At 44.4% G+C, this 25,966-nt stretch overlaps 1 long non-coding RNA gene across 1 annotated transcript; it reads right to left on the reverse strand.

The window, feature by feature from the left end:
* Positions 1-764: 764 nt before the first annotated feature.
* Positions 765-7,123, reverse strand: LOC133059000 (uncharacterized). The gene is made up of 3 exons (XR_009693468.1): positions 6,341-7,123; positions 5,649-5,709; positions 765-3,281 (listed from the first exon to the last, which is right to left on the reverse strand). It is a non-coding gene; the product is annotated as an uncharacterized LOC133059000 (long non-coding RNA).
* Between the last annotated feature and the right edge of the window lie 18,843 nt (positions 7,124-25,966).

Genomic DNA, 25,966 nt, shown 5'->3' on the forward strand with positions numbered 1-25,966 from the left:
GCCCCCTGCCCATTCCCTGGCAGAGGCGGGGACTATGAGCAGAGCTGTCCTCTTCTCCAGGGCAGAGGCAGGGACTATGAGCGGGGCTGTCCTCTTCCCCAGGGTGGACTGGCCCTTGAAGGCCTCCATGCTCCACACTGCACACCCTCAGAGCTGAGAGTGTGTGGTCCTCATCCTCGCCACCTCTCCACAGCATGAGAAAGACAGAGGAAAGGTGACAGGCCTGGCGTGTCTCATTACAGCCCATTCTGGAAGAGGAGGGGCTTCCAGGACAGCGTCATCTAATCCCACCATGACACGGGGACGACCTCTCACCCTGGACTCGGGGCCAGCACGGCCCCAAACTCCCCTCCTTATTCTGATATGTGAATAGTCTCTGACACTTTCTGAGCCTGAAGGGAATTTCAGCTTCTGCAAACTCCTCCCCTACAGACTCACAATTTCAAGGTAGAGAAGTGGAAAGGACAGAACTGGATCCTCCTGAGAAGAGGGAGGTCTTTAGGTTTAGTTCTGAATGCTGTTGCTTGTTTCTGTAATTCTGGTATTATGGCCACTGAGGTGCAGGGAGGGAATTAGGGTATATATGAGTATCCATGCTGGGGTTCACTTTCCTTCCATGGCCCCATCCCATATGGAAGTCAAAGCACGCGCCTGGGAAGAGTGGCCCCTGATCCATTTCCTTCCCCCCAGCAGGGCACAGACAGAGCACCATTTCTCAGGAGAAAAAACATTTATTTCAGGAAGCTAATTCTGTGGTAGGAAGAAGCTTTCAGGACACAGAGGATGGTTTAACACGAGAGAAAAAAGGTGTCATATGCACAGTATGCATTTTTTTTTCCCCCCTTGGAGAAGAGTTTTCCTTTCAGGAAAGCTGTGACAAGCATGTTCTGATTGACCAGAGGAGGTTTATTTCTGAAGAAGACAGTGCCTTGGACAGTGGAGGGGACGGCCTGGGACACTTGTCACTCTTGATCCGTGCTGGCAGGCTCTGCCCAGCCTGGGACCTGACTCCCTGGGTGGGAAGGTCTGCCTGCAGTCTCTGGGACTGGTTCACTACCTCTTTGTAGGACAGTTGTGACCCATGGGGGTGGCTCGCTGATGGTAGGCTGTTTGTCTCATCGCTCTCCTTTGCTCTTCATTGGAGAGAAACCTATGGTAGCAGTGAGCTGAACCTATGGGTCCTGGAGTTCTGCTTTGTACTAATGAAACTCTGAAGATGAGGTCTACAGTGAAGCTCCATCTTCTCTAAGATCTGTCTAACAGCTATCATGAGAGCCTGAGACTCAACAGTCTTGACATCCATAATCAGACTTCTTTTGCCTGTTCCCTGGCTCTGGGCAGTGTCTGCAGCAGGCTTGCCTTTTTGCAGGGGGCTGTTCTGGTCTTTGGCTTTATTGGGGAATATCCATTGCTTAATCCTTCTCTGAAGTGGTTTTCTGAAGAAACGTGTCCCTTTTTCAGGATTAACTGTTGAGACTTGCTTTGTAGGGACCCTGCTGATTCCTTTTTCTGGGCAGGGTGGCTCATCCTGCGGGCCTGGAGGGCTCTCTGTACCACCAACCACTTTCTATGCTGTCCTAGTTTGGGCCTCCTATTAGTATCTCTCGAATCAGTGGAGATGAACTTCCTGCTCTGACTCTTATGTTGGGGCTGCTTTCTCAGGGCCTCCTGCTGTCCCTGGCTGCTCTCTCCACTCAATGTAACATCACATGTGCGGGAATTGGACGTGTTTCCACCAGACAAGGTCTCAGAACAACACAGAGATTCCTGAGAAGCGAAGGGGTTTGTGGCAATGAATATATCTGAGTGACAGGTTTTGAGAAGCCTCCCAGCGGCACAGTCTTGAAGGAGCAGGCAAGTGTCCTGGCCTTAGCCTGTTTCTGCCAGTCTATGAACCCTTGGAACTTAAGCTTATGAAACTGTTCATCAAAGTATACATCTTCTGGATTTGTGGCAACAGACTTTGTGTTCGAGGAGGGATTTTTATGGGACCTTGGATACCATGATCTCCTCATATCTATATTATTTGGTATTTGATTAAGAGACTAGGTTCAAAAGTACCTTTCCAAGTGGTGTCTCTGTCCATCACCTCTTGTTCTCTGGACGATTGGGAACATTCATTGAGGTCCATGACTGTCTCACCAGAGCAAGTTCCTGGAGAGGCCTGTCCCCCAGATTCCTCCTGTGGCTCATTCATGAACACTGCTGGACTTGGACTGGGCTCCAGGCTGCCTTTGTCAGCCTCCACAACAGACTCACTGTGCCGAATTCTGCTCACAAATTTGTATGTGGGGGCCTGAGAAGGTGGCTTGTCTTCCTGTCCAGCCAGAGGGGCCTCTGAGGGCTTTTGGACGCTTGCCAGTTGAGGTTTCTCCCAGAGCCCCCCCGGGTTCCCTCAGTCACACGGTAGGGGGCAGGGAGGGGCCGCTCCAGGGTGGGCACTGCTTGCACTGTTATCACTGTCTGTCCTGGATGGGCGTGAGAATGTTTGCCCAAGTCCTCTGGCAACTGGGCTTGTGGGTGGTCCCCAGAGGGGCCTTCAAGGTGGACCTTGGAAGGCATATGCAGTGAGTACTTTTCAACTTCAAGCTCAATGTGATCTTGAGGACCTTGGGTATTAGGACCCATCTGTTCCTGACCCAAACCTTGTCCTATGCACTTCCAGCTCCTATTGAATATAAGGACTGAGGACAAGAGACTTCATGGGAGGTGTTTATGGAGACTCTCCTATCCTGAGAGGAACCTGCATTTTCTGTACCCATAAGAGCATTTGACTCTCCAGGAAGGTCTAAGAAGTGGTTGGCAGCAAGCCTTGAACAACAGACATTAACAGGGATCTGCCACTCATGCATCTGCTGTCCCTTCCTGCTTATAAGGACCCCCAGGACTTTTGGATGCTTCCTGCCTGAGCTCAACTCTTTCCAACTCAGGCATTGTACTTGGAACCTGCACTGGAGGGTTGGTTGAGATCATGTACAGATCTTTTAGGATCCTCCCCACGCTTTGCTTTACATTCTGGCACAAGTGCTTCCCTGGTGGGATCCTTGCTGGGTACCAGAGCCTCATCTTCTGTGCATCTGGATTGCTTTTGCGTAGACCTCCAGAGAGACTTGAGGGCCCCTTCTTGACCAGTGCCTTGACAAGGCCTTGGGGAATCACCCTGAGTCTGCATCTCTTTCTGAGGCTCTTGGGTTCTGCAGGGCAGGCCACTCTCTTACTGCATGAAACTTTTAGAAAGATGGTACTCCAGTTTCTCCCAAATCTCAGGGCTGATCGAATCCCTAGGAATGATGGAGACGAGGTGTGGGCCTGAGAAGACCTGTTCCCCTGGGGAAGATTGGGGGTGACCTGGCTAAAGACTTGCTGAGATTTTTTTAACCAAAAGAGGATAAAGTTCTTCCACTTTCCAGTTGCTTAAAAAAAAAAAAAAAAAAAAAAGATATTCCAGGATTTGAATTGCACGGGGGATCAAAGATTGTGGCTTAGTTTGGATTATAGGGCAAGACTTCACAGTACCTAGTCTGCAGTTGAGAGGAAGATGGTTGGGTTGGGAAAGACAGGGTGAGATGAGCAGCAGTCTCTAACTGAACCCAAAGTGGTCCTTGATCTTGGGGCATGGTTAGAGTCAGTCACCAGGGTCAGGCCAGGGTTGTCATATGAGCCCAAAATTGTGGTTGAGAGTGAGGCTTGGTTGGAGTCAAGGATTGGAGTTGGGTCTGGGTCTGGGTCTTTATGTCAGCCCAAGTTTGTGGCTGTGAGTGAGATATGATTGGAGTCAAGGTTTGGGGTCAGACCTGGGTTCCCATGTGAGCCCGAGGTTGTGGTTGTGACTGAGGTTTTGTTGGAGTCAAGGACTAGGGTCAGGTCTGGGTCCTCATGAGTGTGAGGTAGTGGTTGAAAGTGAGGCATGGTTGGAGTCAAGGGCTGAGATGGGCCTGGGTCTCCCTGTGAGTGTGAGGTGCTGGTGGGTGAAAGTGAGCTGTGGCTGGAGTCAGGGGTTAGGGTTGAGCATGGGTGTCCACATGAGCTGGAGGTGGTGGTTGAAAATGAGTCATGGTTGGAGTCAAGTGTTTTGATTGGACCTAGGTCTCCACTTGAACTTGAGGTGCTGGTTGACACTGTGGTAAGGTTGGAGTCAAGCGTTGTGGTCTAGCCTGAGTCTCCATGTGAGACCAAATGTGGTGATTGAATCTGGGGCATGGTTAGAGTTAAGGGTAGGGGTCTGGCCTGGGTCTCCGTTTGACCCAGAGGTGATAGCTGCAACTGGGACATGGTTGGAGTCAAGGACTAAGGCTGAGGCTGGGCTACAGAGTGGGTAAGGGCTGGATCAATGACCGTTGTGATGTTAATTTAGCTTGAATTTGGAATCGTTAAGCCTTAGAGCATTCATTGAATAAAATAGGGTGTAACTCTAGAGGGGACCCAAGTACTGTGTCAGTAGACACCAGAGACTCATTGTGAGAAAGGGGAGACTCAGAAGAGCTCCCTGCATGCCTTCTGTAGATGAACCCTCAATGTGTGAGGATATTGGAGCTTTCTGGGACCAAGCATCTGTTCTGGTTTGCCTTTTATGCTCCAGAAATGCTGGTGCCCAAGGTGTCCTGCTTGTCATTCAGTGACTTAATTCCCTTCCCCAATGAAGTCAGATGGCAGCCTGCCTCCTCCTCCTTTTCTTACTCCTTCCAAATCTTCAGTTCCACTCTCCTGGTGATTCATATCTCTAGCAGCTTCTGGACATCTGTGCTGACAAAAAAGAGGCTACCTGCCTCTGTCTGTTTCTGGGGTCTCACCAAAATCATGCCTCTGGTGAGTGTATGGGAAGGTATTCTTTTGGGTCCCCAAATGTGTCAAGGTGGAGAAGCTCCATTCTTTGGCAGCCCCCGCCACCAAGACAGGGTAGGAAGACGATCCCTATGATGGCTGGTCTCCAAGGGGAGCATGGGGGTGACCTTTGTGGGATGGTGCCCGTTGTTAGTGCCATGGGCTCACCCTGAGGGAGGCTCAGCAAGGAGCCTAATGGTGCTGAGGTGGAAGGCAGGTCCCTGTATCAGGATGACATGGTGGGAAGGAGAGAAAACCAGTGGGTGGAAGACTGTCCAGGGGAAAGAGAGGCTGTGGTGTTGGCGAGGCTCTCAGGGATGAATCTGAGTGAGTGGAAACTAAGGCGGGAACTAAGCCTGGAGAAAAGCTGGAGAAATGCTTGAGGCTCGAGGCAGAGGCCGTTTGGGCAGAGGAGACATGGAGCACATGGGGAGCGGACTTTTCCCGCCACAGCTGTTGGGCTCCAGGAGGTGTTTCTTTGAACATCTCCCCTGGTCATCTTGAGAGGAGACCTGATGAAAGCTGCCTTTGTCAGGGAACCTCCCCAGATGTCTGCAGCAGACATGAGGAACAAGCTGCAGCCAGGAGCTTCTGGGCCTGGAGAACTGGGCAGGCTGGGAAGGGGTGGTCATCTGCAACCAACTGCCCTGCACGAGCCCCATACTGAATTCACAATGTCCGTGCTGTCTCTCACCCCAGGATTTTAGCCATAACCCACCCCCAGGACTCCCCCTTCCAGTTCAACCCCAGGCTACCTGCAGCCCTGGGGTCACACCATAGGCTCTGGAAAGAACCACCACTGAGGAGAGAAGGGGATGATTCTCTACCTTTGCAGAAGCGGTGTCACATCCCAGACCTCTTCCAGTGGTTCCAGGCAACCTCTGCAAGCTGGAAATCAGCAAACTGGGTCATGGTGAGGAAGCCAGGGCATAGGGGTATTACAGGAGGCTGACTGCAGTATCCCTTTAAGGGGACACAATTGGGATATTGGAAACCAAGTACCAGGGCCCAAGGCCACATGATCCCTGACAGTGATGGTGAAGCTGTGATAGGGTGTACATTAACAAAGTGCTTTCATACCCACTACCCCTTGATGCCTTCACCAGTCCCTCTGTGAGGGAGAATGGGCAGCATTCACTGCATAGATCAATCTGAGAAATGTTAAATGATGTGTAAAAATAATTAACCTCAAAGTAAAATGAATAAATTAATTAAAAAAAACAAAACAATGTGTCCAAAGTTGGACCTGGAGTCCCACCTCCCAATCCAGCTGCTATTGGTAGTGCAGCCCAGAGGCTCCTGCTGGACCAAACCTTTTTCCATGCCCCTCCAGCTTCATTCTCTACATGGAATCTGGGTAGTGTCTGGGTCCTGTTCTTCCAGGAGCTTCCCTGAGTGTTCTGTTTGCCAAGGGACGGGCCCTGCCACTGGCCTCCTCTGAGCTGGTGGACCTGGGCCCTCAGGGTCGGAGAGATGGGGCTAACTCCAGGGGCACACATAGCTGAATGGCAGAACGTACCTTTCAAAGCTCCAGTCCTCTCCCTACTCCCACTTCTCTGCTTTGGCTCCTTTTGATGATGAGACACAGAAAAAATGAAGACTTGAAGCCCAATTCTCAGTCTCTCCTCTCTAGACAAGCATCAGATTCTCGGTGTCCATACATAATATGCCTTTTGGCATTTCACTAACAGAGCTCTGTGGTTTTTCTTTTCACGAATTTTTAAGGTGGATGAAAATATTTTGTTTTCCTTTTTGAAGCACATAAGGATTTTTGAACTGAGATTCACCCGGATCTTTTGTCATTGTTCCTCTGCTCAAAAACGCACACATTCTCAGAACAATGGGTGACTCTGACTCTGTCAGGTGGTCCTCTGTTTCCGAGTCCAGCGCCCCACTCCAAGACTCTCAAGACCTCAGCACTGTCCTCAGATCAGTCCTGTCCAAGATACCTGTTCACGGCTGGTGAAGCGGTGCTCGCGCACCTTGCTGTAGTTGAGACTGAACTCAGTATCCAGGCCTCGTGCCCTGGTTACTGTGTTTGGCAGATACCGTGGAGCCCTCGAACATACCTGGAAAACTGATATCTGAGATCTTTGGAGAGACGTGTTCACTCTGCCCCCTGTCCAGCCTGGTTGTCTCCAGAGGGTAATGTTTTATTCTTCCATGAGAATAGATGTCCTATTCTTTCCCTTCTCAAGAATCTCTCTATAGATGATTCAGAAGCGTAGAAATAATAATAGAAAAGAGAGGATCACGTGCTTGTGGGTCTCAGCCAAGGTTTCCTTATCTTCCTGATGGTTCCATGTTTCTAAGGAGGAGGAAAGGACGGGTTATTCTCGAGCTAAGGAAGCATCCAGAAAAGGAGCCCTAGTGTACACAGAAAGGGGAGGATGGTATCGATCTCCCAGGAATTGGAGCTGGAGTTCCGTCTGTATCAGAAGTGCTTTTCAGAGAAAAGAGAGGATTCTCCATTGTCTGCATCACACGGCTGCCCTCAGGAAACTGGGCACAGGGTGTGCTTGGGGGCTAACGTTCTAGGCCCACATTCTCGAGCTGTGATCAGTCACAATGGGCTCCTGAGGGTGAGGAAGGAGCAATGGAGGCGGAGGCTGGGACACGCCACCCCCTCCCCGGGACATTCAGCCCTGCAGCTCCAACCACCTCCCTCCTCTGAGCCTCCCTTCCTGCATTAGTCAAGTTTCAGTTCATCCTACCTGGAACTCAGACAATGCTTACTACAGTTTATGTCAGGAAAAAAAAAAAAAGATGGAGGGAACCAGATGCAAGTTTCTGGTTGTCTCTCCTCTGGGCTTGTACAGTGCTCAGCTCTCTCAGCAAACAGTGTGACAGTGTGTGCAGAGCAGTGTTAGCCATCATTAAGCCTTGGTGTCCAGGGTTGTTACTGGGGCTCAGTCACATTCGAATGAAAGGATCATATGACTGTACTTACTACTTAGTCACCAGTATTCCCGCTCCCCCGCCTCCCTGACATCAGGCTGATATAGCCTGTCCAAATGACCAGGACTTGATTAATAAGTAACAACTTTTCTAAATTTTCTCACTGCTTCCAGCTTAGGACAAACCAGAGAAACCCAAATATATATACCTAACCAGTCACATAAGGTGCCCTACTTTGGGACTTCCCTGGTGGTACAGTGGCTAAGAACCTGTGTGGCAATGCAGGGAACATGAGTTTGCTCCCTGCTCTGGGATGATCCCACATGCCCTAGGGCAACTACACCCGTGTACCACAACTCCTGAGTCTATGCTCTGGAGCCCACAACTACTGAAGCCTGAACACCTAGAGCCCGAGCTCTGCAACAATGAACACCTTACTCATCACAGCTAGAGAAAGCCTGAGTGCCACAGTGAAGACCCAGCAGAGCCAAAGACGATAAATAAATGCAAATGTTAAAAATATGCCCTACTTCTAGTTAGCTGTCAACAGCTTCCCAGTTCCAACAGCCTCTACTCAGGGCACACCCAAAGCCTCCCATTATCTCCCCTGTAAAGCTCCCCCCTCCCCTGCCAAGCTTTGGATCTCTGGCCAACACAAGTAATGGTGGCTGACTCCCTTGTTAAAGCAAGCTCCGAACAAACAACTTGGCTTCTTTTCATTTGGTTGGTTTGTATTTATTCCCAGCTACATTTTTAATGGTTTTCCTAGATTCAAGTCTTAAATGATAGAAAATTGAAATAGAAAAGTTATAGAAAGAACACTGTCAAGGTTCTGATTCAAGATGGTGATGCAGGAAGATGCTTTGCTCACCACATTCCACGGAAACATCTATTTTTCAGCTCTATGTGGAATAATTTCCTCGGGGCGGGGCTGGGGGGACTAAAGACTGGCTGAGCAATAACTACACATCAGGCAAAAGAGAAAAGACACACACTGAATCAGATGTGAGACGGCAGACCACATCTCACAATTAACCTCATCTCTGACACTGCAACGCACAGTAGGCAGGGAACTCAAAAATAGGAGATTCTCCCTGAGAAGCAAAGGGATTGAACCCCACATGGAGTACCCCAATGTTTAAGACCTACATATGAGAAATGAGCCCCCCAAACATCTAGCATTGAAAACCAGCAGACATTGCATGTATTATACAAGACCCTAAGACTGCCCTGATCAAAGAAACAGATCTTAAAGAGCTCATGAATCACACTCACCCATCCAATGGCCCAGCCCATTGTGCAAACTTTAAGTGAGAGAGAACCATTTGCATGTATTACAGCATTGACCTGAGGGGCACACATCTAATTTAATACACACATCAAAGAATGTGCTAGAACACTTGGGGGACAGAGACTGGGGGGGGGGGGGGCATCCCAGTCTGGATATGCATTCTCTCTGTCTTGCCCTGGACAACAGGCACCATCTATTTTTCTTCTTCTTCTTATGGGGGTACCCACCAATAGGTACCCACCTAGCGACAGTCAGCAGAGGGCATGTTTGCATGCTATCTCTGCCATACTCCAGAGCACCAGATTCTATCAGAAGGAAGCTTTTACAGGCTTCTGGTGCCCTGATTTCTGTAGCTACTGCCCAGGGAACCTCCTTGATCATCTGGTTCTGGAGTCAATGGGAGGCTTGTATTCCTTCATGTCAGAGAGACACTTTTTGGTAGGCTATCAACCCCAGAGCATTGCACAGATAGCAGACTGAAAGATGCCCCACACTCCTTTTCCCACAGTGGAAGAGGCATATTTGCTGATCTAAGAGCTCTGGCCTGAGGAGCAGGCTTATGGTATGATATAAATCCAGGGACCTAAGGTAGTGCTTTCAGGGAGCAGAGGCCATCAGAGACGATCTCTGCATTCTCCCTTGGTCTCACCCCAGCTCATCAGTATCTCCCAGAAGGTAGCTTCTACCCTCGGCAGAAACCACAGTTTTTGCACCTGCTGCCAGGTGATGCGTGTACATGGTCTGCCTCTGGTGGTTAAATGACTTACACTAATATGTCCCACAGGATGGTAATCAAAAGAAGAAGTGTTCTCCTGAGCACAGCAAGAGACAACAGGCCCAGGAGCTCAGTCTATGAGACAGGCCTAATTTCTCTCTCTTTGCTGTTGGGAGTCAGCTTTACCCTTCAGGGGTTGTTATTCTTTATTTTTTGTTACTGTTCGTCTTCTTCGTCTTTTTCTTTTCTCTTTTTTTTCCCTCCCTCACACCCCACATCATGTGGGATCCCAGTTCACAGGCCAGAGATGAGGTGTGAGCCCCTGTGGCTGAGTTTGAATTTCTTGAGTAACAGAGAATGTCGAGCCCCAGGAAATATTAATCAGAATAAAGTATCCAAGAGGTTCACATCTTAACACCAAGACCTGGTTCCACCCAAATAACTGCCTGCAAACTCCACTTCTGGAAATGTCAGGCCAAACAACTAACAAGATGGGAATAAAGCCAGAGTCATCACATACACACACACACACACACACACACACACACACACACACACACACACACACACACAAATGATGAGACGGCAAGAAAAAAATATTCCAGATGACAGAGAAAGGTAAAAATTTACAAGACCAAATAAATGAAGAGAAAATAGGCCAACCTATCTGTAAAATAATTAATGATAGTAAAGAAGTTTCAAAATATCAAAATAGAATGGAGAAAATGCAAGAAAGATTTACTCATTTAACGGACACCTAGAAGAAATAAAGAATAAACAGTGACGAGCAACACAGTACCGAAATTAAAAATACCTCAGGAGTTGATAGCAGAATAACTGAGGCAGAAGAATGGATAAGTGAGCTGGAAGACAGAATGGTTAAAAGAACTACCAAGGATCAGAATAAAGAAAAAAGAATGAAAATAACTGAGGACTGTGTCAGAGACCACTGGAACAATATTAAACACACCAACATTTGAATTATAGGGGTTCCATAAAAAGACAAGAAGAAGAAAGGGTATGAGAAAGTATTTGAGGAGATTATAGTCAAAAACTCCCCTAACATGGGGAAGGAAAGCCACCCAAGTCCAGGAATTCCAAAGAGTCCCATACAGGATAAACCCAAACAGAAATGCACCAAGACACATATTAATCAAACTAACAAAAATTAAACACCAAGATAAATATTAAGAGCAGCAAGGGAAAAGCAAAAAATAACATACAAAGGAATCCTCAAAAGGTTAATACCTGACTTTTTGGCAGAAACTCTGCAGGCCAGAAGAGAGTGGCAAGATATATTTAAAATGATGAAAGAGAAAAACCTATGACAAGAGAACTCTACCCAGCAAAGATATCATTCAGATTGGATGGTGAAATCAAAAGTTTCATAGACAAGCAAAAGCTAAGAGAATTCAGCACCACCAAACCAGCTTTACAACACATGCTAAAGGAAATTCTACAGCAGGAAAGGCCAGACAGGAGAAAGATCCACAAAAGAGACCTATTGCTAATCATCAAAGATGCAGTCTGAAAGATAAATTTCTAATCAAACACACATCTGAGGTCTGAGAGACATCCTTTCTGTAGAACTCAGAGGCTGGGTACTAGTAACATTTGACAAAATTCAACATCCATTTATGGCTAAAAAACCCAACAAAGTGATAGAGCAGGAATAGACCAATATGAAATAAAGTGATTTATGACAAGCTTACAGTTATGGTGAAAAACTAAAGCTTTTTCTCTAATATAAGGAACAAGACAAAACCACCCACGCCTTCTGGTTTATTCAAGAAAGTGTTGGAAGTCCTAGCCAGACAAATAATTAAAAATAATAATAATAATAATAATAATAGCATTCCACTAGAAATTAAAAAAAAAACTGTCACTATTTGCAAATGATGTAATATTATTTATAGAATAAAATAAAGAAGGATCAGTCAAGATGACAGGGTAAGAGGATGTGAAACTCACTATGAACACAACAAAACTAAATCTACATATAGAAGAAGTCTCAACGAAAGGTAACAGAAAACTGGATGAAGGATTCCAGTACAATCAAGACTATCAGAAGGAAGCACAGGTAGTCAGGTAGGAAGGGATGAAAAGCAATCTTCTTGACATCTGTGACCTCAGGAGAAAAGGGAAAATACACAGCTGGACACCTACCCTTGGGAGGGATTCTTAAGACCCACAAATTGGGGTCTAACACAAGGGAGACAAGCCCATTGGGTGGTGGAAGGACTGCTGGGACAAATAGATGGGCAGTGGGAAACTTGGACTTTCTTCACAGGGAGAGCATGTGCTGGCTTGCTCCTGAGGCAAGGTGAAGAGAATTCTGTTCTACCAGCTGTTGATTTTCTCATTATCACCTCAAAACATGTCCTGGCCTTAGAAAAGCAAACACTTTGGTCCTGCTCACTCCATGGCAAAGTTTGGCATTGAATCTGGAGCAATGACAACCAGACATGAAGACGTGACTGTGGCAGCAGAAGTAACCTGGCTTTGGGGTAGAGCCTGGGTGTGGCAGAAAGAGTGCAATGCTTGGTGGTTACTCGGCAGGGCATCAGGAGCAGCACAGACCTCTGACAACAGCCACTGCATGACATCTTGCCCCCAGATACATGCAGAGAGGTCACTAAAGCCCTTTGTCTCCACAACTGGGCAGGAATGGCAGAAAATGGGGGCAGTGATCAGCTGTGAGGACCAAAGAAGTCTTGAACCTGAGGCTGAATCTGTGCAGACTGAAAGAAGTAACTATGGGTGCCTGCCCATGCAGAGCATCAGAGAGAGCTCAGGCCTCTGTCCACAGCAGACTTACCTGAAGAACCTCCAAAGGCCCCACTTGCTGCATGTCTCACCCCCTCAGGGGCAAGGGACCTGGTGAAGCGACAGGAGAAAACACACTTAAAGGAAACAGGGCCACCTTGAGCCCAACCCATTAAATAAGAATATGGGACGACTTCAACACCTCAAGTGCATCAGTGGCCTTCATTGGTACAATAGACAATAGATCAACTGGACTTCATGTATCATTACAAGACATTGTATCCTAAAGTAGTAGAATAAACATTCTTTTTTAACTGCACATGAAACATTCATATGAATACATCACATGCTAGGGCACAAAACAAATCTCAACAAATTAGAGAAGAAAAATTATATAAAGCATTTTTTTTTCTGGTCACACCAGTATGAAATTAAAAATAAATTGCTGTAAGAAAATGAGAAAAAGCACAAGAGACTAAAACTGCTAACAACAGCAACAAAAAAAGCAATTTGTCAGTGAATATCTCAATGCCAAAGATAGGGAATGCCAAAGATGGCTCAAACTGCCACACAATAGTACTCATCTCACACACTAGTAAAATAATGCTCAAAATTCTCCAAGCCAGGCTTCAGCAATACATGAACCATGAAGTTCCAGATGTTCAAGATGGTTTTAGGAAAGGCAAAGGAACCAGAGAGCAAATTGCCAACATCAGCTGGATCATTGAAAAATCAAGAGAATGCCAAAAAAACATCTATTTCTGCTTTATTGACTACGTCAAAGGCTTCGACTGTGTGGATCACAATAAACTGTGGAAAATTCTGAAAGAGATGGGAACACCAGACCACCTGACCTGCCTGTTGAGGAATCTGTATGCAGGTCAGGAAGCAACAGTTAGAACTGGACATGGAACAACAGACTGGTTCCAAATAGGAAAAGGAGTAGGTCAAAGCTGTATATTTTCACCCTGCTTATTTAACTTCTATGCAGAGTACATCCTGAGAAATGCTGGGCCAGATGAAGCACAAGCTGGAATCAAGATTGGTGGGAGAAATATCAATAACCTTAGATATGCAGATGATACCACCCTTATGGCAGAAAGTGAGGAGGAACTAAAGAGCCTCTTGATGAAAGTGAAAGAGGAGAGTGAAAAAGTTGGCTTAAAGCTAAACACTCAGAAAACTAAGATCATGGCATCCGGTCCCATCATTCCATGGCAGAGAGAAGGGGAAACAGTGGAAACAGTGGCTGACTTTATTTTTCTGGGCTCCAAAATCACTGCAGATGGTGATTGCAGTCATGAAATTTAAAGATGCTTACTCCTTGGAAGGAAAGTTATGACCAGCCTAGACAGCATATTAAAAAACAGAGACATTATTTTGCCAACAAGGATCCATCTAGCCCAAGCTATGGCTTTTCCAGTGGTCATGTATGGATGTGAGAGTTGAAGTATAAAGAAAGCTTAGTGACAAAGAACTGATGCTTTTGAACTGTGGTGTTGGAGAAGACTCTTGAGAGTCCCTTGGACTGCCAGGAGATACAACCAGTCCATCCTAAAGGAGCTCAGTCCTGGGTGTTCATTGGAAGGACTGATGCTGAAGCTGAAACTCCAATACTTTGGTCTCCTGATGTGAAGAGCTGACTCTTTTGAAAAGACCCTGATGCTGGGAAAGATTGAGGGCAGGAGGAGGAGGGGACGACAGAGGATGAGATGGTTGGATGGCATCAGCGACTCGTTGGACATGAGTTTGGGTAAACTCTGGCAGTTGGTGGACAGGGAGGCCTGGTGTGTTGTGGTTCATGGGGTTGCAAAGAGTCGGACACAACTGAGCAACGGAAATGAACTGAACTGAACTGAAAGTGGAGGTAGTAATATTTCGTGTGTTATACGATTATTAAGAGGATCAAACCATGTCTATAAAGTCCTTGCCTCTTTGGGAACCCGTTATAAAGTTTAGTCGGGCTGATGACCGTTACTACCCTGGCCAATTGCCCAAGCTTCCCGAAAATGTAATGTTGGAAATTTAAGAGCTCCGACGATAAAACAATTCATTTATTGACAAAAACACAGACCCAAGAAAGGACTCAGTTCAGTTCAGTTCAGTCTCTCTGTCGTGTCCGATTCTTTATGACCTCATGAATCGCAACATGCCAGGCATCCCTGTCCATCACAAACTCCCGGAGTAAACTCAAACTCATGCCCATCGAGTCGACAATGCCATCCAGCCATCTCATCCTCTGTCGTCCCCTTCTCCTCCTGCCCCCAATCCCTTGCAGCATCAGGGTCTTTTCCAATGAGTCAACTTTTCGCATGAGGTGGCCAAGGTATTGGAGTTTCAACTTCAGCATCAGTCCTTCCAGTGAACACCCAGCACTGGTCTCCTTCAGGATGGACTGGTTGCATCTCCTTGCAGTCCAAGGGACTCTCAAGAGTCTTCTCCAACACCACAGTTCAAAAGCATCAATTTTTCGGTGCTCAGCTTTCTTCACAGCCCAACTCTCACATACATACATGACCACTGGAAAAACCATAGCCTTGACCAGATGGACCTTTGTTGGCAAAGTAATGTCTCTGCTTTTTAATATGCTGTCTAGGTTGACCATAACTTTCCTTTCAAGGAGTAAGGGTCTTTTAATTTCATGGCTGGAGTCACCATACACAGTGATTTTGGAGCCCCAAAAAACAAAGTCTGACACTGTTTCTACTGTCTCTCCATCTATTTCCCATGAGGTGACTGGACCAGATGCCATGATCTTAGTTTTCTGAAAGTTATGCTTCAAGTCAACGTTTTAACTCCCCTCTTTCACTTTCATCAAGAGACTTTTCAGTTCCTCTTCACTCTCTGCCATAAGGGTGGTGTCATCTGCATATCTGAGGTTATTGATATTTCTCCCAGCAATCTTGATTCCAGTTTGTGCTTCTTCCAGCCCAGCGTTTCTTATGATGTACTCTGCATATAATTTAAATAACCAGGGTGACAATATACAACCTTGATGTACTCCTTTTCCTATCTGGAACCAGTCTGTTGTTCCATGTGAAGTTCTAACTGTTGCTTCCTGACTTGCATACAGGTTCTTCAACAGGCAGGTCAGGTGGTCTGGTATTCCCATCTCTTTCAGAATTTTCCACAGTTTATTGTGATCCACACAAAGGCTTTGGCGTGGTCAATAAAGCAGAAATCGATGTTTGTTTCTGAAACTCTTTTGCTTTTACAATGATCCAGCGGATTTGATCTCTGGTTCCTCTGCCTTTTCTAAAAACCAGCTTGAACATCTGGAAGTTCTCGGCTCACGGATTGCTAAAGCCTGGCTTGGAGAATTTTGAGCCTTATTTTACTAGTGTGTGAGATGAGTACAATTGTGCGGTAGTTTGAGCATTCTTTGGGATTGCCTTTCTTAGGGATTGGAATGAAAACTGACCTTTTCCAGTCCTGTGGCCACTGCTGAGTTTTCCAAATTTGCTGGCATTGAGTGCAGCACTTTCACAGCATCATCTTTCAGGATGTGAAATAGCTCAACCGGAGTTCCATCACATTCACTAGCTTTGTTCATAGTGATGCTTTCTAAGCCCCAAATGACTTCACAATCCAGGATGTCTGGCTCTAGGTAAGTGATCACACCATTGGGATTATCTGGGTGGTGAAGATCTTTTTTGTACAGTTCTTCTGTGTTTTCTTGCCACCTCTTCTTAATATCTTCTGCTTCTGTTAGGTCCATACCATTTCTGTCCTTTATCGAACCCATCTTTGCCTGAAATATTCCCTTGATATCTCTAATTTTCTTGAAGAGATCTCTAGTCTTTCCCATTCTGTTGTTTTCCTCGATTTCTTTGCATTGATCACTGAGGAAGGCTTTCTTCTTTCTCCTGGCTATTCTTTGAAACTCTGTGTTCAAATGGGAATATCTTTCCTTTTCTCCTTTGCTTTTTGCTTCTCTTCTTTTCACAGCTATTTGTAAGGCCTCCTCAGACAACCATTTTGCCTTTTTGCATTTCTTTTCCATGGGGATGGTCTTGATCCCTGTCTCCTGTACAATGTCATGAACCTCTGTCAATAGTTCTTCAGGCTCTCTATCAGATCTAGCCTCTTAATCTATTTCTCACTTCCACTGTATAGTCATAAGGGATTTGATTTAGGTCATACCTGTATGGTCTAGTGATTTTCCCTACTTTCTTCAGTTTAAGTCTGAATTTGGCAATAAGGAGTTCATGATCTGAGCCACAGTCAGCTCCTGGTCTTGTTTTTGCTGACTGTATAGAGCTTCTCCATCTTTGGCTGCAAAGAAAATAATCAATCTGATTTCGGTGTTGACCATCTGGTGATGTCCATGTGTTGAGTCTTCTCTTGTGTTGTTGGAAGAAGCTGTTTGCTATGACCAGTGCATTCTCATGGCAAAACTCTATTAGCCTTTGCCCTGCTTCATTCCGTACTCCAAGGACAAATTTGCCTGTTACTCCAGGTGTTTCTTGACTTCCTACTTTTGCATTCCACTCACCTATAATGAAAAGGATATCTTTCTGGGTGTTAGTTCTAGAAGGTCTTGCAGATCTTCACAGAACTGTTCTGATTCAGCCTCTTCAGCGTTCCTGGCTGCGCTACCTGTCTCTGTGGAATGGGAACATCTGTGAGGAGACACCCCGCATCCAAGGGCAAAGGAGAAGCCCCAGCAAGAGGGCAGGAGGGGTGAAGTCACCTTTAGAATCAAACCCCATGCCTGCCAGAGACTCTCAGTGGGCTCACACATACCTTGTACGCACCAGGATCCAGAGACCCCCACATGGACCGAGACAGAACTGTGTCTGAGCGTCTCCTGTGGGGGTACAGGTCAGCAGTGGACTGCCACAGAGGCAGGGGCTCTGGGTGCAGCAGACCGGGGTATGGCATAAGCCCTCCTGGAGGAGGTAGCCATTAACGCCACCACAGAACCGCCAGAATTTATATAGGATTGGGGAAACCGACTCTTGGAGGGCACAAACAGAACCTTGTGCACACCAGGACCAAGGAGAAAGGAGCAGTGACCCCACAAGACACTGACCCAGACAGGCCCGTGAGTGTCCAAGAGGCTCCAGTGGAGGCATGGGTCGGCGGTGGCCTGCACGGTAGGGGCGCTGACTGTTCCAGTGTGTCCATGGGACCTTCTGAAGGAGGTCACCATTATCTTCATTAACTCTACCATAATTTGGCCTCAGGTCAAATAATAGGGAGGGAACACAGCCCTGCCCATTGACAGAAAATTGGATTAAATATTTACTGAGCATGCCCTCCCCCGCCCCCCCATCAGAACAAGAACCAGTTTCCCCCTCAGTCAGTCTCTCCCATCATGAAGAGTCCATACACCTCCTATCCTTCTCCATCAGAGGGCAGATAGACTGAAAACCACAATCACAGGAAACTAAGCAATCTGATCACATGGATCATAGCCTTGTCTAACTCAATGAAACTATGAGTCACTCCATGTAGGGCCACCAAAGACGGACAGGTCATGGTGGAGCATTTGGAGAAAATGTGGTCCACTGGAGAAAGGAAAGGCAAACCATTTCAGTATTCTTGCCTTGAGAACCCCATGAACAGTACGAAAAGGCAAAAAGATAGGACACTGAAAGATGAACTCCCCGGGTTGGTAGGTGCCCAATATGCTACTGCAGAAGAGTGGAGAAGTAACTCCAGAAAGAATGACGAGACAGAGCCAAAGCACAAACAACACCCAGTTGTGGATGTGACTGGTGATGGAAGTAAAGTCCAACACTGTAAAGAGCAATATTGCATAGGAACCTGGAATATCAGGTCCCTGAACCAAGGCAAATTAGAAGTGGTCAAACAGGAGATGGCAAGCGTGAACACTGATATTTTACAAATCAGTGAACTAAAATGGACCAGAATGGGTGAATTTCACTTAGATGACTATTACATCTACTACTGTGGGCACGAATGCTTTAGAAGAAATGGAATAGCCATCATAGTCAACAAAAGAGTCCGAAATGCAGTACTTGGATGTAATCTCAAAAACGACAGAGTGATCTCTGTTCATTTCCAAGGGAAACCATTCAATATCACAGATCACAGTAATCCAAGTCCTCTTGGGTAGTCCTCCATTATTTGAGACGTGGCACCGAGTCTCTCCTTCTTCATGGAGATTTCTTGACTGTGCAGCTCTCACTGAGCCTTTTCACTTCAGCCCCTGTTATCTAGTCTCTGAGGAACAGTTTAGCCCCTAATTTTAAGCTGCCGTCTCACTCCCCCCGCCATGGGGGAGAAATTCGGCTAAGGATACATTGGTTGAATAGGGAATATTTATTGATATGCACAGCTCTTGTCTTGCATAAATGGACAGTAACAAAGCATGACAAGAATGAGGCGTTTTTTGTTGTTGCTGCTGCTGTTGAGAAAAATGTATGGACCATCTCAGTAATCTCTTAGGAGATGGGATTTCTCCTTGGAATGCCACTCAAATTAGCAACAAGTCTTTGTAGTTCAGAAAAAGGCTTATGGGATTAGAATCCATATTTATAAGATTTATGAATCAGAGTCTTATTCTCACAGTCTCCTTTTGGGAGGCATTTATTAACTTAGCCATAGATAACGGAATACAGTATCCATTCCTCAAACTTCTTTAAAACCCGGGGACATTAAGATGAGGGGAAGGAGTAAGAGACAGTCTACAAAGAGGTGACTTGTAGTCATTTTATGGAGGAAAGATAGAAAAATATTATTGTACAACAATAAAAGAGTGTAAAATCAAGTACAAAGCTTCTGTGACAAAGATGACAGTGAAGAATATGTTCTGTGACTCTTGGTGGTGTGAACCTCTTTCTTTATTCTCTGAGTAATTCCTGGTCCTACATTCTACAATATAGATATTTATTTGATCCTGGGTTTGAGTTAGGCTGTGCTCAGTCCACTTTCTTCATTACAAATTGGTATTGTTGTATTCCTGAAGACTGATGATCTTCCAGCAGAGCTGGAAACTGCATTTTCAAAATGTCTGCACTGGATGCAGAAAAATCAAGTGTTCAATAGGAGTTATTATCTATGAAAGGAATGCAAAAGAAACGTGAAAAACTAGAGAGAAGAAAAAGAAGTTGGAGCAAGAAGTAATGAATCTCAAAAGTCATATAGAAAAAAGAATGTAATAGAACACAGTCAAGTTGAGCAGTATAAACAGGAGACTGAGGAAAGAGGGAGACAGGATCTAGCAGAGAAATAAAAAGAAGTCAAACTATTTTTGCAGGTTAATTTGTTGATCTGTCATGTGCTTGAATTCACTTTCACTGCAGATTACATTCCAGATGTAAACAGCTTATGTGTTTCCTCTATTTCCTTTTGAGCAGTTTGTTTTATAGATTTCAAAGAAGGGGACACTTGTTCTCCCTTTAGATGTTTCAGTTTTCATCACACTTACACTAAATTGACCTATCAGAATGATTCTCACAAGAGAATCCTTTTATTATAAGTTCAATTGGTATAAAACAAGACTATGAGGAATAAAAGAAAACATTGTGGTTTAGAGCTAGTATCATCCTCTTGAATTATTCTTAAGTTGTCTTGTTCAATTTTTAAAATTTTCAGTTGATCCTCTTATTGTTTGAATTATCAGTATATAAGTACTACTATAATAATGATTTCACTTTAATTTTATAATTCAGATTTAATTCACTTGACATTGTCAATAATTATTTTAAACTTCCGTTCTATTTTTTTTTTTTTTCACTTTTAAAATCTCTCCCTGAAAAACTGACTCAACCCTAATGGGAACAAATATAATATTCCAGGTTATAATTATTTTAAAAATGTTACCTTTTTCAATTTGCTTTAGATAAAAGCAGGATCTCAACAGATGGAACTCAGAATTAAAGGCTTGGAATCTGAACTCTCCAAGATGAAAACCTTGAATGAAGATTCTCACATAGCAGAGTTGGAAAAATATAAGAAATTGTACTTAGTAAAACTAGACGTTAGAAAGTCATTGGAAGATAAACTACACAAGTGAGTCAAAACACAGAATCACAGAAAAGAAATTTAGGTTATTAATTTGTCTCTAAAGCTTAATTGTTATACAGTGTGGTTCATGAGATTGGCAGAAAGTGAAAGCTAAATAGATAGTCACTGCTAAGGGAGAGCCCTAAGACAAACTATTAATACTGTATCAAGTTTTTCTACACTAGGAGCAAAGTCTCTATTTCATAATTTTATTAATATATTTTTATGCATCTACACTGTTCTTCAAATTTTATGAAAATATCAACATCAGTTCAGTTCAGTTCAGTTGCTCAGTTGTGTCCAACTCTTTCCATTCCCATGGACTGCAGCACACCAGGCTTCCCTGTCCATCACCAACTCCTGGAGGTTTTACAAACTCATGTCTATTGAGTCGGTGATGCCATCCAACCATCTCATCCTCTGTCGTCCCCTTCGCCTGACGCCTTCAATCTTTCCCAGCATCAGGGTCTTTTCAAATGAGTCAGTTCTTTGCATCAGGTGGCTAAAGTTTTGGAGTTTCAGCTTCAACATCAGTCCTTCCAATGAATATTCAGGGATGATTTCCTTTAGGATGGACTGGTTGGATCGCCTTGCAGCCCATGGGACTCTGAAGTCTTCTCCAACATCACAGTTCAAAAGCATCAATTCTTTGGCCCTCAGCTCTTTTTATTCCCCAACTCTCACACCCATACATGACTACTCGAAAAACCATAGCTTTGACTAGATGGACCTTTGTTGGCAAAGCAATGTCTCTCCTTTTCAATATGCTGTCTAGTTTGGTCATAACTTTTCTTCCAAGGAACAAGTATCTTTTAATTTCATGGCTTCAGTCAACACCTGCAGTGATATTGGAGCCCAGAAAATCACCGTCACTGTTTGCATTGCTTCCCCGTCTATTTGCCATGAAGTGATGGGACCGGATGCCATGATCTTAGTTTTATGAACGTTGAGTTTTAAGCCAACTTTTTCACTCTCCTCTTTCACTTTCATCAAGAGGCTCTTTTGTTCTTCTTCACTTTCTGCCTTGAGGCTGGTGTCATCTCCATATCTGAGGTTATTGATAGAAATACCAATATTTCTATATTTCAGTATTTCATCCCAGCAATCTTGATTCCAGCTTGTGCTTCATCCAGCCCAGCATTTCTCATGATGTCCTCTGCATATAGGTTAAAAAAGCAGGGTGGCAATATACAGCCTTGACATACTCCTTTCCCAATTTGGAACCAGTCTGTTGTTCCATGTCCAGTTCTAAGTGTTGCTTCCTGACCTGCATACACATTTCTCAGGAGGGAGATCAGGTGGCCGGGTATTCCCATCTCTTATAAGTCATTAGGAAAATAGAAATTAAAATCTCAGTGAGATAGCACTATACACCCATTAGAATGGGTGACATTTAAAAGGCTAACCATACCAAGTATTGGAGTGGATGCAAACTGGAACTCATACACTGCTGGTGTAAATGTAAACTGCACAACCACCTTGGAGGAGTTTGGAAGTTTCTTCAAAAGTTAAACTCACACCTACATTAAGACCCAGCCATTTCACTCCATTTTATTCAGCCAAAGAAAAGGAAATACACACTCAGAACAGACTTGTACATCGACATTCCTGGCATCTTTTCTGTAACAGCACCAACTGGAAATAACATACTGTTGGCAAAGAAGGTTAGGGGGAGTGACTCTCGTAACTCCTGGTGTAGTATAAAATATAATTCCTATATATTTCAGCAAGAGCCATCAAAAGTACAATTATCCTATACACAAAGCTGTGCATGTGTAAAATGATGTATCCACAAGGGTACACATATAGCTTTGTCTATAACAGCAAAAGGATAGAATCTCTTTAAGTGTCTGTCAATTAGGTAAATACATTAAAAAAACAAAAAAAGATACTAAACGTCCTCTATTAGTTTGCAGGGGTTGCCAAAACAGAATATTACACACTGGGTGACTGAAACAAAAGTAATTTATTTTCTTACAATTCTGGAGGCTAGAAATCCGAGATCAAACTTATTAGCAGGTTTGTTTTTCCTGAGGTCTCTGTCTTTGGCTTGCAGATGGCTGCCTTCTTTGTTACTACATTTTGTTCTATATGAAAACATTGTTTTTGTAATGTTACAAATAGAATAAATTCAACTCATCCTAAAATACCATCAATTGTGAAAAGCAATAGACCACGTGAAATTAGCACCTCCCTCCTCTACATCCTAGAGGATTAATACAGTATCAATACAGATACTTCTTCCAGTTATAGGGCTAAGACGAGAAAGGAAAGACAGACACATATTAGGGATAATCATATGTAGTGAAATGAAAAAAAAAAAAAAACTGCCTTAATACATTTCAAAATATAGATTTAAAAAAGCTTAGGAAAAAAGACTAACTGAAATTTACTTAAGAAAAAGTAGAAAAGTTTGACTACAAACTAAAGAAAAGAAAAGAAAAAATCATCAAGTATCTCTCTCCAAAGAAGATTTATACTGAGATAGTTAGATAGCTATCAATGCCATTTTCAAAGGTACATGTCTATGAAAAATAGATACAGGAACTTGCACCACTAAAAACTGACATCAGAACACTGACACCCCATCTGACTGTGCGGCCTCTTGCTGTTCTGCCTTTATGTGGTCCACGTGGCCTCTTCACTGACTCTGAGCAACTGGGGCTGTATTAGTTGACTGAATTTTGGCAGAAAATGGTGCTCGTCCACTACCAGGCCTAGTCGTTCAGAAAATTAGCAGCATCCACATCCACCCTCTTAACCCTGCAGGGTCCCAAGCTGCCAGGTAAGAAGCCCAACCAGCTCACTGGAGAGAACCTCGCAAGAGGCCCACATGGAGAACAGAGGCCAAGGCATCCCAGTCAGGCCACCAGAGGGATGCACCTGCAACAGGGACCCTAAGCAAGAGCTGCAGAACCTCCCAGTAGAGCCCAGTCAACCTGCAGAGCTGGGAAAGTCAATCAAATGGTGTGGTTTAAAGCCACTGTGTTCGGATGGCTGTTTCATAGGAACAGATGACTGGAAACACTGACAAAGCAGAGACACATATGCGAATACATACACACCCATCCCTTCTTGCTAAGCACTATAAAACAGCATCACTCAATGTTGCAAAATTCCACAATAAAATAACAGCAAACCAATCTTGCAGTTCAATGAATGGTTAACACACCATGGCCAAAAGAATGCTACAAATGGACTGTAAGATAGTGCAACAGTTATATATATATATATGCAATCCATAACTTTAGGGAGTTAAGGGAGAAACCATATATGATCATCACTCAAGTTCCAAAAGTACACTTGGAAAACATGTTAATTACCACTGTTTTACTACAGTTTTAAATTTATTTTGAAGTGTCAGGCTGCACTGAGGGAGGCCACAAGTCTCGGCAGTTCTCCTGGAGAAATATGGGGCAGAGAGACGAAGACAGTGTCATTCAGGTTGAGTGAGGAAAAGGATAAGCTGCCAGCTATTACCAGCAGTAGTCAACATTTTTCCGAAAGTTCCAGATGACAAAATCAATGTGAAAAAGAGATGACTTAATATAGGAAAATGGCCAAATCATTATCATACACTGCTTTTTAATATTTATCAGCCAAAACCAGTTAGAAAATTTAACAGAAAAGAAGATTCTGTTCACATCAGGAACAAAAACTGAAAAGTATTTCATTGGAAAAACACCTGAAATGGGATTGCATTTTATATCCGTAATCAATTATCAATGGGCACACTGGACGGTGGCATTTAGTAGGTAAAAGATTTTCTACATTGTATGTTTTCTTTTAGCTTTTTAATTGTGCATTACCTTTAAATTAAAAAATATATATATATTTTAAAATTCTAGACACAACTCTATAGAACCAACCAACATAAATCAATAAAACCTACAAAATTTTAACTTGTCAACCAGTATACATTTACTTCAAATAAGAACTATACTTATTAGTTTATTTTGGGAATGAATCAGAAAAGTACATCATACGGTTTATATACAGGAATGACGCTGGCCTGGCAACAGGGCATTGGCCTTTACCGCAGGTTCCTCCTCACAGCTGACTCACATGGACTCTGGGCTCCCCTGCACATGGTTCCACATGCTCGGAAGAGCAGAACGCAAGGGAAGTGACCACTGGCCTACAATTAAAACATCATCCATCCAATGCACTAGAGAAATTTTCCTTATTGTTTCCTGGCAGAGATTCAGATGAAAATCTGATCTGGCTATGAATCTATGGAAAGAAGTATTTTTAAGAATGAGGGGATTCCCTAGAGGTACATGGTTAGGGCTCTGTGCTTTCAATGCCCAGGGTGCAGGTTCAATCCCCGGTCGGGAACCAGATCCTGTGAGCCGCACAGCTTGGAAAAGAATCTGCCAAGGGCAGCCTGCTGACCTAAGTTTTAATACGTGTGTTGTGAAAATATGCAGATCCACACCCTAGGTAGAGGCTCTCCGTAGCTTGACTACTTGAGTATAATTTTGGCCTGAAATATTCCCGTCTAAGAAATAAATTGTACAGAGAGCGCCAGGTACTGGGTTTATCTGGGTTTTAAACTTGAATGTCTCTGAGATTACTGGGCTGGTCATGGAGGGGACTGGTGGAGAAAGGGTACTGACCAGCAGGTAGGAACCCCATTGTGCCTCTCTGATGCCTATCATTTCAATGGACAGTAGAAATTGCCCTCCACTTAGCTGATCAGCTCTTCCTGTGTCTTTCTGGTCAATGTGACTCTTGGGGCGAAATTGCACAAAATTCCTTTCCTAGTCCCAATCTCAATTTCCTTTTCCAAAATGGACTTCCTGCGACACAAGCTTGCACACAGGCACGAGCCAGACCAGCCACCACTGGAAATGGGCAAAATCGATTGTGTCCTTTAGAGACCGCCAGCTCCACCTGCCCATGGGATTTGGAAACAAACTTCGGAAACGCAGCTCCCTGGCCTGCACAGCACACTTCCAGCAACAATCCAAGGCAGAGGGACACGAGGCCTCCCTTCACACCAGGTGAAGCTCTCCCTCAGTGTTTAAAAGAGACGAACATCTAACAAGTGTTCACTGGCATGAAACTGAAACACAGGGGAGCATTTGGGGAATTGTAGGACGTTGTGATTACAGAGACAGCTTACTACACAAAGGGGAGAATCCTGTATGATAGAAACTCAAACTTCCTGCACGCTGTGAGGACAGAATGAGAAATGGCAGTTTACGCACCGGGAAGCATTCTTTTTAAGCTGAGCATCTGCTAAAACCTTGACCTTGGACTCTGCAGTAGAGCTGTGGACAGCAGGGTGGATGTGTGTGGATTCTCTGCATGGCCAGAGTGCAAACTCTCTTTTGAGAACCAATACTTCAAAGTACAAACATACAATACAGATTCACAAATATGTTTACCATGGAAGGTAATGGGATTATATTCAGAAATGAAAAAAAGAGAAATTAATATCCAAATGAAAAGAAAAAAAAGAAAACAATCTAACCATACTCTTCTGCAAAGCA

This window comes from Dama dama, chromosome 7, assembly GCF_033118175.1.
Source record: "Dama dama isolate Ldn47 chromosome 7, ASM3311817v1, whole genome shotgun sequence".
NCBI classification, from domain to species: domain Eukaryota; kingdom Metazoa; phylum Chordata; class Mammalia; order Artiodactyla; family Cervidae; genus Dama; species Dama dama.